Raw genomic sequence first — 13,445 nt, 5'->3', positions numbered from 1 at the left:
GATCAGAATCTATTGCTTGGAACATGTAAGCAGCAGAATTATGCTTAGGTTGGACAAGGACCACTAATATCATTTCTTATTCAAGGCCACCTCAGCCATGCAGGACTTTTGAGCCTCAGCTGGCATTTTTTTTTGTAGGCTATACCTACATTTTTACATCTGCCTGAGAGTTATTTGTAACTGTGTTTTTTCTGAGATTGTGTGGCACCTTGATTGACCATGGAATCACTGGGTTAACACTGGCATTCAAAAGATAGACTTGTGCAGTGTTGAATAGATTTGGATCATTTGATCTCACTAGGTACCATAGTATGTAATGTTCTAAAGGTACTGTACCCAGCATAAAGCTTTACACATAATGGGACTTAATGAGCATTTACTTATTGAATCATTGAATTCAAACAATGAAAGCACTCTACAATTTCCTAAAAGCAATTCAATCCAGTCTCCTACTTCTACTCAATTCTGGGCCCAACTCATTATACATTTTCAATACATACATACATACATATATGTGTGAGTGTATATATATGTATGTATGTATTGTATATATGTTAGAGATATACATATTGATGGACTGATTTAACAAACTGATCAGCAGCAGTTAACTCCATTTCATAATCTAGATAGATGTTTTTCATCCTTTGTTTTTCAAGTGACAGATTATTTGTCTGAAGAATGGCATTAGGGCTTCCCTTTGTTCTACTGTCAAACACTTTCTTGAAATCAATGAAGAGTTAACACAGTAAGATCTTATAGTCTCTACACTTTTCCATCAGATGAGCTCACTATAAAGGTATGTTCTGCTATAAGAAACAATTTTACAAAAACTAGTCCCTATTCCTTTCTCAGGTTTTCATCAAGGAAATTTTCCATAAACACATAGACCATTTTCATAGTTATTGATGTCTTCTCATTTGCCTTTTTTGTTAAAAAGTTCTAATATAGGACTTGGTCTGGATTAGCTGATCATGCCAACTTTATCTCCTTAAATTATTTCCACTTATGTACATGTGTGTGAGCCCACTATATCCCTCATCAACTCAGTATCCCACTTCTCCACAGTGCTTCTTCCAAACCTTTCCATCTCTCCTCATAACTCCCAGGCTCTCTCTTCCTCCACCTTCTCAGCTGAGAATCTTGCCTCATATTGTATAGAAAAAAATTGAGGCCATTTGCCATGAACTCCCTCTTCTCCCTTCTTCCTCATCTCAATCACTACTATACCTACTGCCACTGTTTCCGCCTTTACCTTTGTCTCACATGATGAGACAACCTCACTCCTTACCAAGATTAACCCCTCTACCTGGCTCAAGTAATCCCATTCCTTCCTGCCTCTTCTAATAAATTGTCCCCTCTATCATTCCTATTCTATCACTTATTTTCAATCTCTCCTTATCTACTGGCTTATTCCCTACTGTCTACAAACATATCCATGTCTCCCCCATTCTCAAAAAAAACCACTTGATCCTTCCATTCCTATTAACTATTATCCTATATCTCTTTTGATCTTTGTGGCTAAACTCCTTGAAAAGTTCATCTGCGATAGGTGCCTCCACGTTCTCTTTTTTGCTGTCCCTCCTTTCCTGGATGTTCATCCAGATCACATCCTCCAACCACAGGTATCCTATAGCCCTCTTCTCTTCTCCCTCTATATTATATCACTTGTTGATCTTATAAGCTCCCATTGATTTAATTACCATTTGTATGCCGACAGTTCTCAGATCTCTCTGTCTTGCCCTAATCTCTTGCTGACCTCCAATCTCATAGCTCCCATTGCCTTTCAGATTTCTCAAACTGTACATCCAGCAGATATCTTAAACTCAGCACATCCAAAATTGAACTCATTATCTTTCCTCTCAAACCTTCCCCTCTTCCTAACTTCCCTATTACTGTGGAGGACACCACCATCCACCCAATCATCCAAGCTCACAGTCTAGGTGTCATCCTCAACTTTTCACTATCTCTTCGCTTCCCGTGTTTAATCTGTTGCCAAGGCCTGTTGATTTCACCTTTGCAACATCTCTCAAATATGCTTCTTTCTCTCCTCAAACACTGCCACTACTCTAGTACAAGCCCTTGGATTATTGCAATAGCTGACCAATAAGTCTGTCTTCTTCAAGTCTCTCCCCTCTCCAATCCATACTCCATGCAGCCACCAAAGTGATTTTTCCAAAGAAAAGTTTGAACCATGTCAACCCACACACTCACATGCACACACTCAATAAATTCCAGTGGGTCCCTATTAACCCCAAAATAAAATAAGAAAACCCTCTTGTTTGGCACTCAAAGCTATTAATAATTTTTCTAGTCTTCTTACATCTTTCTATCTAACAGTGACACTGGCTTCCTGGCTATTTCACTGGACATTTTCTCCAGCTATCCTCCATGCCTGGAATTTTCTCCCTCTTCATCTCCCCTTACTGGCTTCCTTTGAGTCCCAACCAAAATCCCATCTTCTATAGGAAGTCTTTCCCAACCTTTCTTAATTCTAGTTCCTTCTCTCTCTTAATTATGTCCTGTTTATCCCATGTATAACTTCTTTATACATATTTGCTTGTTGTCTCTTCCATTAGATTATGAGCTCTTCAAGGGAAGGAACTGTCTTTTGCCTCTTTTTGCATCCTCAGAATGCAACACAGTACCTAGTGAAGAGAAGGTACTTAATAAATGTTTGTTGGAAGCTGGGTGGTACAGTGGATAGAGAGACAACCCTGCAGTCAGGAGGACTTGAGTTCAAATCCAGCCTCAGAAGCTTACCAGCTGTTCAAATGCAGCCTCAGAAGCTTACCAGCTATATGACCCTGGGCAAGCCATTTAACCCTGTTTGCATTAGTTCCCACATCTGTAAAATGAGCTGGAGAAGAAAATGGCAAACCACTCCAGTGCCTTTACCAAGAAAACCTAAAATGAGGTCATGGAGAGTCAGATAGGCTTGAAATGACTCAACAACAAAAGACCAACTAATTGACTTAACCTCTCTGGGCTCCATTTACTCCATCTATAACATGAGGATGTTAGATTGGACGGTCTCCAGAGTTCCTCCAACCTCAAATTATATGATAAGATTATAATTCTAATTCACTAGATAATAATTTCCTCAGTACTTCAAGGGCCCGTGGGTTTTGTTTTGGTTTGGTTTTGGTGTGGCTAATTCTTTTCCTGGTCCAGATATAACCCATCGACATTTTAGTCTTCACAAGTTGCTATAGCTGAAAAAATTCCTCTAAAGTCAATGAGACATAGTGATAGGGCACAGCTTTAGAATCAGGCAGATGTGTCTTCAAATCCCCCCTCAGACAGGTATTAGTCATGTCACCCTAAAGCAAGTCAATGCCTCCCTAGGGCTCAGATTCCTCATCTGTACATAGTACCTACCTCTCAGGATCAGAGGAAGTAAAGTACTGCAAAGCACTATACAGTGTGAGACATTATCTTCATCATCATAACCATTGTCACCTCTTCAAACTTAGCTAGGCTTTCCCTTAGACAATAGACACGGAGTTGATTGTTGATCCTATATTTAAAAACTTTCTAGCTTGGTAGGGCCTACTAGAACTTGTACCCTTGATGGCACTTCAATAATGCTGAGCCTCTTCCACGTTACAACGAAGCTCTACAGTTGAGACTTAGTGATAATTAGTGCCTGCATAACTAAAAGTTGACCACATAGTGAGTTCAATTTTAAAAAAAGGACACCTGCCTAGAGAGTTTATATTTGTCAGGAAGAAAATATAGATGTGGATCCAGATTAGGAAGATATTTATACGAAATGTAAGGAAAGGATCAAAATATATTTTGCATGCCACTATTTTTGTTATTTTCACTATCATCAAAATGGTTTATTGGATTTCTGTTGCATGGAAGCAAGGAAATTAAAACAGGCAATTCTTAATCCTTATGAAGATGAAGAAGGAAAACTACCAACCCAAATTCTAACTGGAAAAAAAAATCAATGCTATAATCCAGAACCTTCATCACTCAACAGAATGCAACTAGAAATAAGGATAGGCTGATCAATGGCTTTTGGTCATTTATCAATCAATCAATAAACATTTATTAAACACCTACTGTGTGCCAGGTACTGTGCTAAGTGATAGAGATAGAAAAAAGGAGGCAAAACATAATCCCTGCCCTCAGAAAGTTTCTAATCTAATGAGAGACCAAACAAATATGTACAAACAAGTTACATATTTGCAAAGAGGAAATAATGAAGAGAGAGAAGGCATTAAAATTAAGAGGGGTTGGGAAAGATTTCCTGTAGAAGATGGGACTTCAGCTGATTTTAATATACAGGGTCTTTACATATAGGTTTCCACAGCTATCCAGGTTTCTTATTTTTTACTTTTCCATGCTAATGAAGTAATTTACTAAAGAGCCTTTCAGTCCTTCTCTATAAAGTAATGATAACAAGAATAGAGTTTGCATATTAGTTAATCCTCTCCAAATCCCTTCACTACAGATAAAGAGTATTATCTTAATTTTTCAGATGAGGAAAGTGAGACATAGTGAGGTTAAATGCTTGCCCAGCACCACATAATAAGTAAAGAGCAAAATAGAAGTTATCACTCAGTGTTCCCCACTCCAGGTAATGGGCACAAGCCCCAAGGCCATCCTGTAAGTAACCGGTAAAAAGCCAGAAACAATTGATGGTAAAGCTGGCTCAGGTGTTTGTCTCTAACAGCTAGAGGAGGGTTTCTTTTTTAGGGGGAGAGGAGGGTGGGCAGGGTGGGAATCAAGCTAAATAATTCACTATTTCTGCTAAATATACTCACTGATTGTCCTTTTTTTTCATTTTTAACTGGTGAAATTTATTTGATCAACTCACAGTTTTTCATGAATTGTCTTGATCCCTCATGTATGATCGGTAGCCAGTCATGGATGAGACAAAACAGATGGACAGCTCAGGTGGTACATTGATACCCCTGAGTGTCTAAAAGAATAAGAAGAATGCCACCATCAAGGGTAGATCATCTAGAAAGAATTTATAGGAAAATGTAGACTAGAATCACATGAGATAAGTAGGCGTGGGGATATTGAGATCTTCAATATGGCATAGAAATAAGCAATTTGTTCCCCCAACCCTTTCCATGCTCCTTCACTGGAATGGAATGGGATAGATTCATGATTCACACATCCTATCCCATTTCCCCCCAAATCTTAGCTTGCCATGCTTCAAGAGGCTATGCTGCACTCCCTTCCCTCAAATGTGCCCATTCTATAGTCAGTCCCTAGAAGTTGTGTGATTCTTCTGAAAAAGTCATTGCTTTCCTGTTTTGAAGGTTGTAGAACTCCCCAAACTATCATAAACGAATATCGGAAATCTGTACTTGTTCTATTCTTTTCATCAAGAGAAGGAGGGGGAGGAAGCCCTCTGCTTTCAAATGTCAAACTCAGGCCTGGCACTGGATAAGATCTCATCTAAATGATTCCCAGCTTAATAACAACATGATATGCTAATGTGTCATGGTGGAAATTCTAGAGACTTTTCCCCTCCATTTCTCAAAGATGTCTTTACTCTTTGGGGGCACAGAGATATTTTTTCATAATTATTTCTGGTATTTTACTTATCAACTCGTAGCACCCTCTGAGAATAGAATTAAGCAGTCAGTCTCCACCAGAAATGCTGCGACAGACTAAATAATCGTAGCAGACTCTCTCTGGGACTACACAAAACAAGGGTGCAAGTTGCATACTCAGTGTTTCACAGTCAGGAGAAACAAGAAATACTTGAGCTGTTAATGCTGCCCAAACATTATGATGGCAAATTATTCCCCCACGAGATAAAATAACAGTGGTGTGACATTTTTTTTTCACATCGATACTGTCTTTCACCAAACATTTAATTGAAAATAAGGGTTCTATTTGAAGGGGGGGGCATCCTGGATGATTTGAGAGGTGAGCTTTTCAAAGAAACATCACAATACAGTAGGGAATGAGCATTTCTGAAAGGAAGCTAATGTTTTATTTGGGTACCACCTAGTGGCACTGTGGTGAGACTTCAGCAAAAGGGGAAAGAACCAAGGAGCACAGGAAGCACTATCACTAGTGAGTATTCTGCATATCTTTTCTCTGATTTTAGTTGATTTTAGTCAATAATCTGAATTTAACTGAACATTCCCTAACTCTCCTTTTTTTCCCTGCTATTTTCATTCTATCAGGAAAGGAAAGATAAGGTATTACCACCTTCATTCATGTGCATTAATCCTTGAGATTAGAATGTGATCTGGAGAGCAAGGATCGTTCCATTCATTGTCTTTTAACCCCCAGCACCTAACACAGTATCCTGTAGCACCTGAAACAGTAAATTGTTTATAAATGTCTGTGGTTGATTGAGATTCTCATATAAATTACCAAAGAACAATGACTCCTCCAGAACTACATAACAATCAATGGCAAAGTTAACCAAAATTGGGATTATAGTATCATAAAATTTAGAGCTGGAAGGGGACCTTCTAGAACTCTTAGTATTTCTTCATTTCCTCATTCCTTCTTTCTTCCTTCCTTCCTTCTTTAGACAAAGGTCCTTTTCACATAAGCCTTCAAGGACATTTGTGAAAGAAATTTTAAAAAGAGAGGCAGAGAGTTGATTTGCAAGGGACTGCAAAAAGGTATTGACATTTAGGATGTCTTTTCTTTAAATTCCAAGTCTGGAGCTAAGTCAGGATTTGGGTCCAGGAAAAGATGGATCAGATAGCTGCTACAGACCCAATTCACTGCTTAAAAGAACACTGGTAAGGACTGTTGCTCCCCAGCCAAAGGAAAATAGAAAAGGGATAAAGATAAGGGGAAAAGGAAGTATATGAGAGAGGGCCAGAAAAAAAGCCTTCTGACTAGGTATCCCCCAGGTCCCCAATCATTAACCCGGCCCTTATTCTATCCGGTGGTAATCAGCTTGCTCCTTCCATTTAACCTTATGTCAGCCCTGCATGAACAAAGCATGTTCCACTTAGAAAAAAATCTCCTAGAAGAAACAGTTGCTATTTTCTAATAATAATAATAATTTTAAGCTAGGGGAAGAGGAGAAATATTTTTCTCCATTTTCTCTTCAAAATGAGTGTGGTGATAGGTGTGGCAAGAATTATGAAATGAGTACAGTATTTAATCCAATTATGATTAAGTACAGTCACTTAATCACAGCTGTAATAACGATGCATGTACGTGTGGGTATTATTCCCAAATCTGTGCCATATTTATGGCATTAGAGAAACATGATTATGTCCTTTCCTTTTCTAGCCAAGATGATGAATTCTGCAAAGTGCTTTGAATGATGGTATACATAAACTCTCTTTTTATAGAAGTGTCTGAGATGGGGATGGGCACACAGTAGGCGTTCAGTAAATTGCTTTTGATGATAATGATAGTCGAAGAGCTAATAAAAGATAAAATGGAACTGGAGAAGAACACGGTGAAAGGGAGAGCATTAAACCAAGGAACCAAGACTAAATTGAAGAAGGTAAAAAAAAAAAGAGGAGGGAGGAGAGAAGTAGGATGAATCACAAAAATTAGAGATAAAAAAGAGACTATCTACTAGGCCTTCTCGCCTTCTGCTCAAATGAGGGCAATTCATTTCCAGTTTATGGTTTGGACTGCTAAACCCTTCAAACATCATACTCTGTCTGGCTACATTCTCCTGAGATAATCCCTGAAAGGATGATAAGTGATCAAGAAAAATGGGGGTGAGCCTAGTAGATTCTTTCAAAGCTCAAAAGCCAAATTTTATGGAAGGAAAATCATTTGATGTAGATGGTTTGGGACTTTTTATTAAGTGCTTGCAAGAGCTGTTGCCCTGACAGCTAACAACACTGGGGCTGTGATTTATTCACCGTGCTGATGTAGCCGCAGAGACAACAGCCATACACACTTCCCCCCACTGCCCAGCCTCAGACTTTCCATTCACACTAGCACACTACCTCTAGGGGTTATTATCATCATTTATCATTCATTATTCGCTGGGCTGCATCCTTGGGCTAGGCAAAGCCAGAAGGGAGAAAAGGGATCTAGGGTCTGGGGTTGAGTCAGTGTCTGGATTTGTGATAAGACTTGTATTTAAGAGGCCGCAAGCTTCAGTGTGACCACCCGGATAGTGGGGGGCCCAGCTCAGGGAGCTGGCTCCCTTCCTACCCAAGTCACAAAGCAACCTTCAACTGAGAATCCTCAGCTGCAGGAAGAAAGGGGACTCTATGATGAGGACAGAATCAGTTCTCAGTTCTCTCACCCCTGAATTTATTTATCCCCAAATTTTTAATCTCCTTCAGCTATTTGAAGGGGTAAAAAAGATTATCAGAAAAGATACAGAAAATAAAAATTAAATTAAATTAAACAATAAACAGTGTATTATTTTTAAATTTCACAAAATAGAAATTGTTTCTTTTGCAATGTTCTACCCTGTTCTTTGCATCTTGAAATAATTCTGTTAGTTGATGATTAAGTTCACAATAAAAATAACTTAAAATAAGAAGAAAAAATTAGAGGATATATATGTGTGTGTGTGTATACTATACATTTTATATATATATATATACATAATATATACATATACTATGTATAACAGTATATGTATATATAATATATACAATATAAAATATAGGTGTATATATAATATATTTTATTTGTATGTATATATCTTATATGTATTTTTATATAGTCCTTAGACAAGTCTTACTGTGCCTTGCTTCCATTTGCCCCATTTCTGGCAATCTGATACTTACCTACCTGAGTACCATTCATTGGCTCTGCAGTTATTTCTCACTCTTTATTGCAAAAGAAAAGTCTGTATTCCCTTATGCTCACTTTTAAGTGGAAGCCCTCTTATGGGCTTTTTCCCTAACTCTCAGAAACATCATATGATTGGATTTATCTGAGCTCTCATCTGACCTTTATTTTCTCAATGTAACATGAGTACAATAATAATTGATAGGGCACGATCCTAAGTATGACATTTCAATGAACTGGGTAAACATCATTACCTGGATTCAGCCTCAGTGGCCTGTTACGCAGACCAGAAGGCAGGTTGTTGCCTGCAATTTCCTGAAGAGGATCATTAATCTGCCTGCTCAGCAATGAGGATGGGGAAGGCTTCAACTCAGTTCAATAGTACTGGTTAGTGTCTGGCAAACAGGCCAAAAAAAAAAAAAAAGAAAGAAAAAGAAAAAAGATACCATTTTGCTCAGAAAAACAAAACCAAACCAAACCAAAGCTAGACAATTGGAGGGATCAGGAAAGGCTTTATGCAGAAAGTGGTGATTGAGCTGCTTCTTAAAGGAAGAGGAACTGTATGAAGCAGCAAAATGGAGGGAATACATTCTAGATATGGGAGAAAACCAGTGAAAAGCATAAAGATAGGAGATGAATTCTTATATGTGAGAAACAGAGAGAAAGTCAATTTCATAGATGCCCAGGATATATGAGTGTGGGTAATGTCCAATGAGGTTAGAAACATAGGTTGGGAAAAGGTTGTATAAGACTTTCAGAGCTCAACAGAGATGTTTGCATTTTATCTTAGAAGCAATAGGAAGCCACTGAAATTCACTGAGTAGGAGAGTCACATGGTCAGAGCTGTGTTTAAGAAAATTACTTTAGGGGCAGCTAGGTGGTGCAGTAGATAGAGCACCAGCTCTGGAGTCAGAAGGACCTGAGTTCAAATCTGGCCTCAGACACATAATACTTCCTAGCTGTGTGATTCTGGGCAAGTCACTTAAGCCCAATTGCCTCACTGGGAAAAAAAAATTACTTTAGCAGCAGCATGTAGGATGGACTGGAGTGGTAAGATACTTAAGACAGGCAGACCAATTAGGAGGCTGTTCCAATTGGTTTCGGAGTGAAAGGTTCTAAATTTAGGCGGTAGCTGAAGAGAAGTGCAGAAAAGGGATCAAATGATGAGACGGCAGGAGTTGGCAACCGATTGGACCTATGGAGTGAGGAGATGATCCAGGAATCATCCTGGGAACCTCTGATCTGAAGGATGGTAGACTGCATCAGAAATAGGAAAGTTTGAAATAGTGGATGGCTTAAGGGGGTAAACAATGAATTCTGTTTTAAACATAGGGCATCCAGTTTGAAGTGTCTAATAGGCAATTGGTGGTCGAGGACTGCAACTCAGAAAAGAAACAGCAGCTAGATATATAGATCTGAAAATCATCTACATGGGCATTTATCCTGTAGATAAATGCATGGAAGCTGATGAGATTACCAAGACAGAGGCATAGAGGGAGTTTAGAGGGAGAGTCCAGGATAGAACCTTGGGGTGCATCCATATACAGTTAGAGTGTGTAATACAGATGAAGAGCCAATCAAGGGGTGGCTACACAGGTAAACGATCAACCAGGACAGAGTAGTGTCATGAAAACCCAGAGAGGATAGGGTATAGAGAATAATAAGACATTCAGCAGTGCCAAATGTAATAGACAAGTTGAAAAGGATTAGGATTGAAAACAGAGCTTTGGATTCTGCAATTAAGAAATCACTGGTAACTTTGGAGAGAGCACTTTCAGGTCTGATGACATTGAAAGCCAGATATCAATGGGTTGAGGAGTGAGTGAGGAAAGAGGAAGTAGAGGCATCAAGTGGAGTGATTTTACAAGGACTTTGGCTGAAAAGGGAGGAGAGATATAAATTAATAGCTTGAGGGGATTGTTGGATCTTTGAAGAGTTTTTTAAAGATGAGGAAGACAGGTATGTTTGAAGAAACCACTTGATAGGGAGAAGCTGAAAATTTGAGAAAGAGATGATTAAAGATGCAATCTTCCAAAGAAGTCTATCAGCCAATAAGCATTTATTAAACACTTACTATATATTAGGCATTGTGCTAAGCACTGAAGATACAAAGAAAAGAAAAAAGAAAGTCCTTGCTCTCAAGACCTCATAGTCTAATGAGGTGACAATATATAAAACCACTATTGACAAACAAAATATATATAAGATAAACTGGAAATAATTAAAAATAAGGGAGATCAGGAAATATTATAGAAGATGAAATTTTCACTGGGACCTGACAGAAGCCAGGGAAGCCAAGAGGTAGAGATGAGAAGGTGACAGGTGAAGAAGTCAGTGAAAATCTCTGGAATAGAGAGATGGAGGGTCTTATCAGAGAAACAGTGAGGAGCCAGGGTCACTGGATAGCAGAGTATTTAGGGGGAAGAAGGAAGGTGTAAGAAGACCAGAGAGGTAGGAAGGGACTAGATATGAAGAGCATTGAGTATCAGAGGATGTTTTATTTGATCTTGGAAGTGATAGAGAGACAGTGGAGTTTATTGAATGGGAGGAGTGGTGTGGTGTGTGACATGATCAAACACGGGCTTCAGGAAGATTAATTTGAGAACTTAGTGGAGAATGTTCTAGAGTAGAGAGAGACTTGAGGCAGAGAGACCTACCAGTAAATATTGTAGTAGTTCAGGTGTGAGGTGATGAAGGTCTGTACCAGGGTAATGGCAGCATCAGAGAAGAGATGTCACAGGAGGTGATGGGATCAAGAACATCCATAGAAGAGCTGGCTTTGGCAAGAGGGGCCGCCTCATTGTCAGAGCCTAGGGAAAAGGAGGAAATGGTAGACAATGATGTCAAGAAGTTTTTAGATAAAGAAAAAGAGAGAAGAAAAAGCTCACATCAAGTGGCCTCAGTCACCTATCTCTTATTGTTATCAGAAAGGAAGAGCTTCCTATTCTTTCAGACATCTTGTCCTTCTCCACTAAAGGAATTATATTTTGTTTTCAGTTGTGTCAATTTTTTTTTTCTGTTTTCCATTCAGAGATGCTTTCTTTTCCTCCAGGTTTGATCTGGTTATGATCTTTCTGTAATCACAAGTATCTGTGCTTGAAGAGGCGGCTGACTCTGCTTCCTAAGCTGACCAATGCCTCACTGGAACCATAGAATGCAACACATGGAAAGAACCTTCAAGATCATTTATTTTAACCCCTAATTTTACATAAGAGGAAACTGAGGACCAGGGAGGTCAAGTCATTTGCTCAGGGTCATACAAAGCTAATCAGTGTTTGCTCACATCTCCTGCCTCCTGGTTCAGGGCTATTTATACTATACTACACTATGTCCCTTCCAAGGAGTGTGACATGTGAGTGTCCTATTTTACTTTCCACTTCTCTGAAGAGCAAAAGCCCCACAAAAGCCCCACAAAACTGTCATGAATGACTGTTAGGCAATATTTCAATGCAGTGCCCACACTGATTCCTTTTCAGATGAAAAGAAATTTGGGAGCCTGAACTATCTGGAAATATTTAATAGAAATACATTTCTCTCTCATCTTCTTAAGGTACCTAGGTGGTGCAGTGAGAACACCTGAGTTCAAATTCAGCTTCAGAGAATTAGTAGCTGTGTGTCCCTGGACAAGTCATTTAATCTCTTTCTGCCTCAGTTTCCTCATCTGTAAAATTGAAATAATAATGGTACCTACCTCCCAGGATATCCTGTGAGGATAAAACAAGATAATATTTGTAAAGTGCTTTGTGACCTTTAAAGTGCTATATAAATATTAGCTATTATTATTATCATTATTATTATTATTATTATTATATTATTTCTGTTTTCTTTTTTTTCTATTTTTTCTAAAATCCCTACCATCTTTATGCTGACGCAAATCAAATCAGCCAACATTTACTGAGGGACTACAGTGGGTTTTGTACAAGAAAATTATGACCTAATGTCCCATCTTTCAGAGAAAACACTCCTAAAATACCATCAAATCCCCTTACGTTGAGGCAAAAAAGTTGAAATAAGAATAACCACAACTCACATGTATTGAGGACTTTGAAGTTTTCAAAGTACTTTCCCCACAACAACTCCATGACAGAGAAGTAAAGTGACTTAAAGTCACATGGCTAGTAAGGGGACAAGGCAGAACACTAACCTAGGTCTTCAGGCTCTTGACCAATGTTTTTCTGTTATACCACCAAGTCTCTCAACCTTACCCACATTTTCTAGCCCACATCTACTTAGTAATCAACAGCATGTACTCACTAAGACACTTGTCTAGAATTAGTAGTGGGACCATGCAATGACACAAAACTAGTTGGCCTAGATGGGGCTTCAAACCACAATGCTAAGACCACACTCTAAAAAACCAAGGCACAAATGTAACAAATGTGAGAAGGTGACTTAGTCATGTTTTCACACAATAGTAGAGGGCATGACTTACGGGAATATTAAGGAGAGCATAGCAAGTCATGAAAGGTTTAAGGGACAAAGAGCAGAAAGGACAAGGAACTCAGAGATAACTAATGTTCCTCATAGTATCATAGACCTAGACACACAGGATGCCAACTGAGGCTGTCCATCACCTCTTCTGAACGGTTTCCAACCAGTCACTGCATCATCATAGATATTTGGAAAGAAATACGATGTCTTCTCATCTGCCATGATAATTTAAAACTAGTCTGTTGTAATTAGCAGTATTCCTGCTTCTTATCTTGTATATGTTCTAAATTCTTTACTAG

General features: G+C 38.7%; 1 long non-coding RNA gene across 1 annotated transcript in view; it reads right to left on the bottom strand.

Moving 5' to 3' along the window:
- The window catches only part of LOC110222324 (uncharacterized), a 39,609-nt gene extending 28,090 nt beyond the window's left edge, over window positions 1-11,519 (bottom strand). The window contains exons 1-2 of the long non-coding RNA XR_002328352.2: window positions 11,373-11,519; window positions 8,970-9,110 (exon numbers count right to left, since the gene is read on the bottom strand). This is a non-coding gene — a long non-coding RNA (uncharacterized LOC110222324). The remainder of the gene's footprint in view (window positions 1-8,969; window positions 9,111-11,372) is intronic.
- Between the last annotated feature and the right edge of the window lie 1,926 nt (window positions 11,520-13,445).

This window comes from Phascolarctos cinereus, unplaced genomic scaffold (genome assembly GCF_003287225.1).
Source record: "Phascolarctos cinereus isolate Bilbo 61053 unplaced genomic scaffold, phaCin_HiC Scaffold_4;HRSCAF=312, whole genome shotgun sequence".
Classification (NCBI taxonomy): domain Eukaryota; kingdom Metazoa; phylum Chordata; class Mammalia; order Diprotodontia; family Phascolarctidae; genus Phascolarctos; species Phascolarctos cinereus.
Note: the sequence above shows the minus strand (reverse complement) of the source record. Positions and strands in the feature narration are given on the sequence as shown.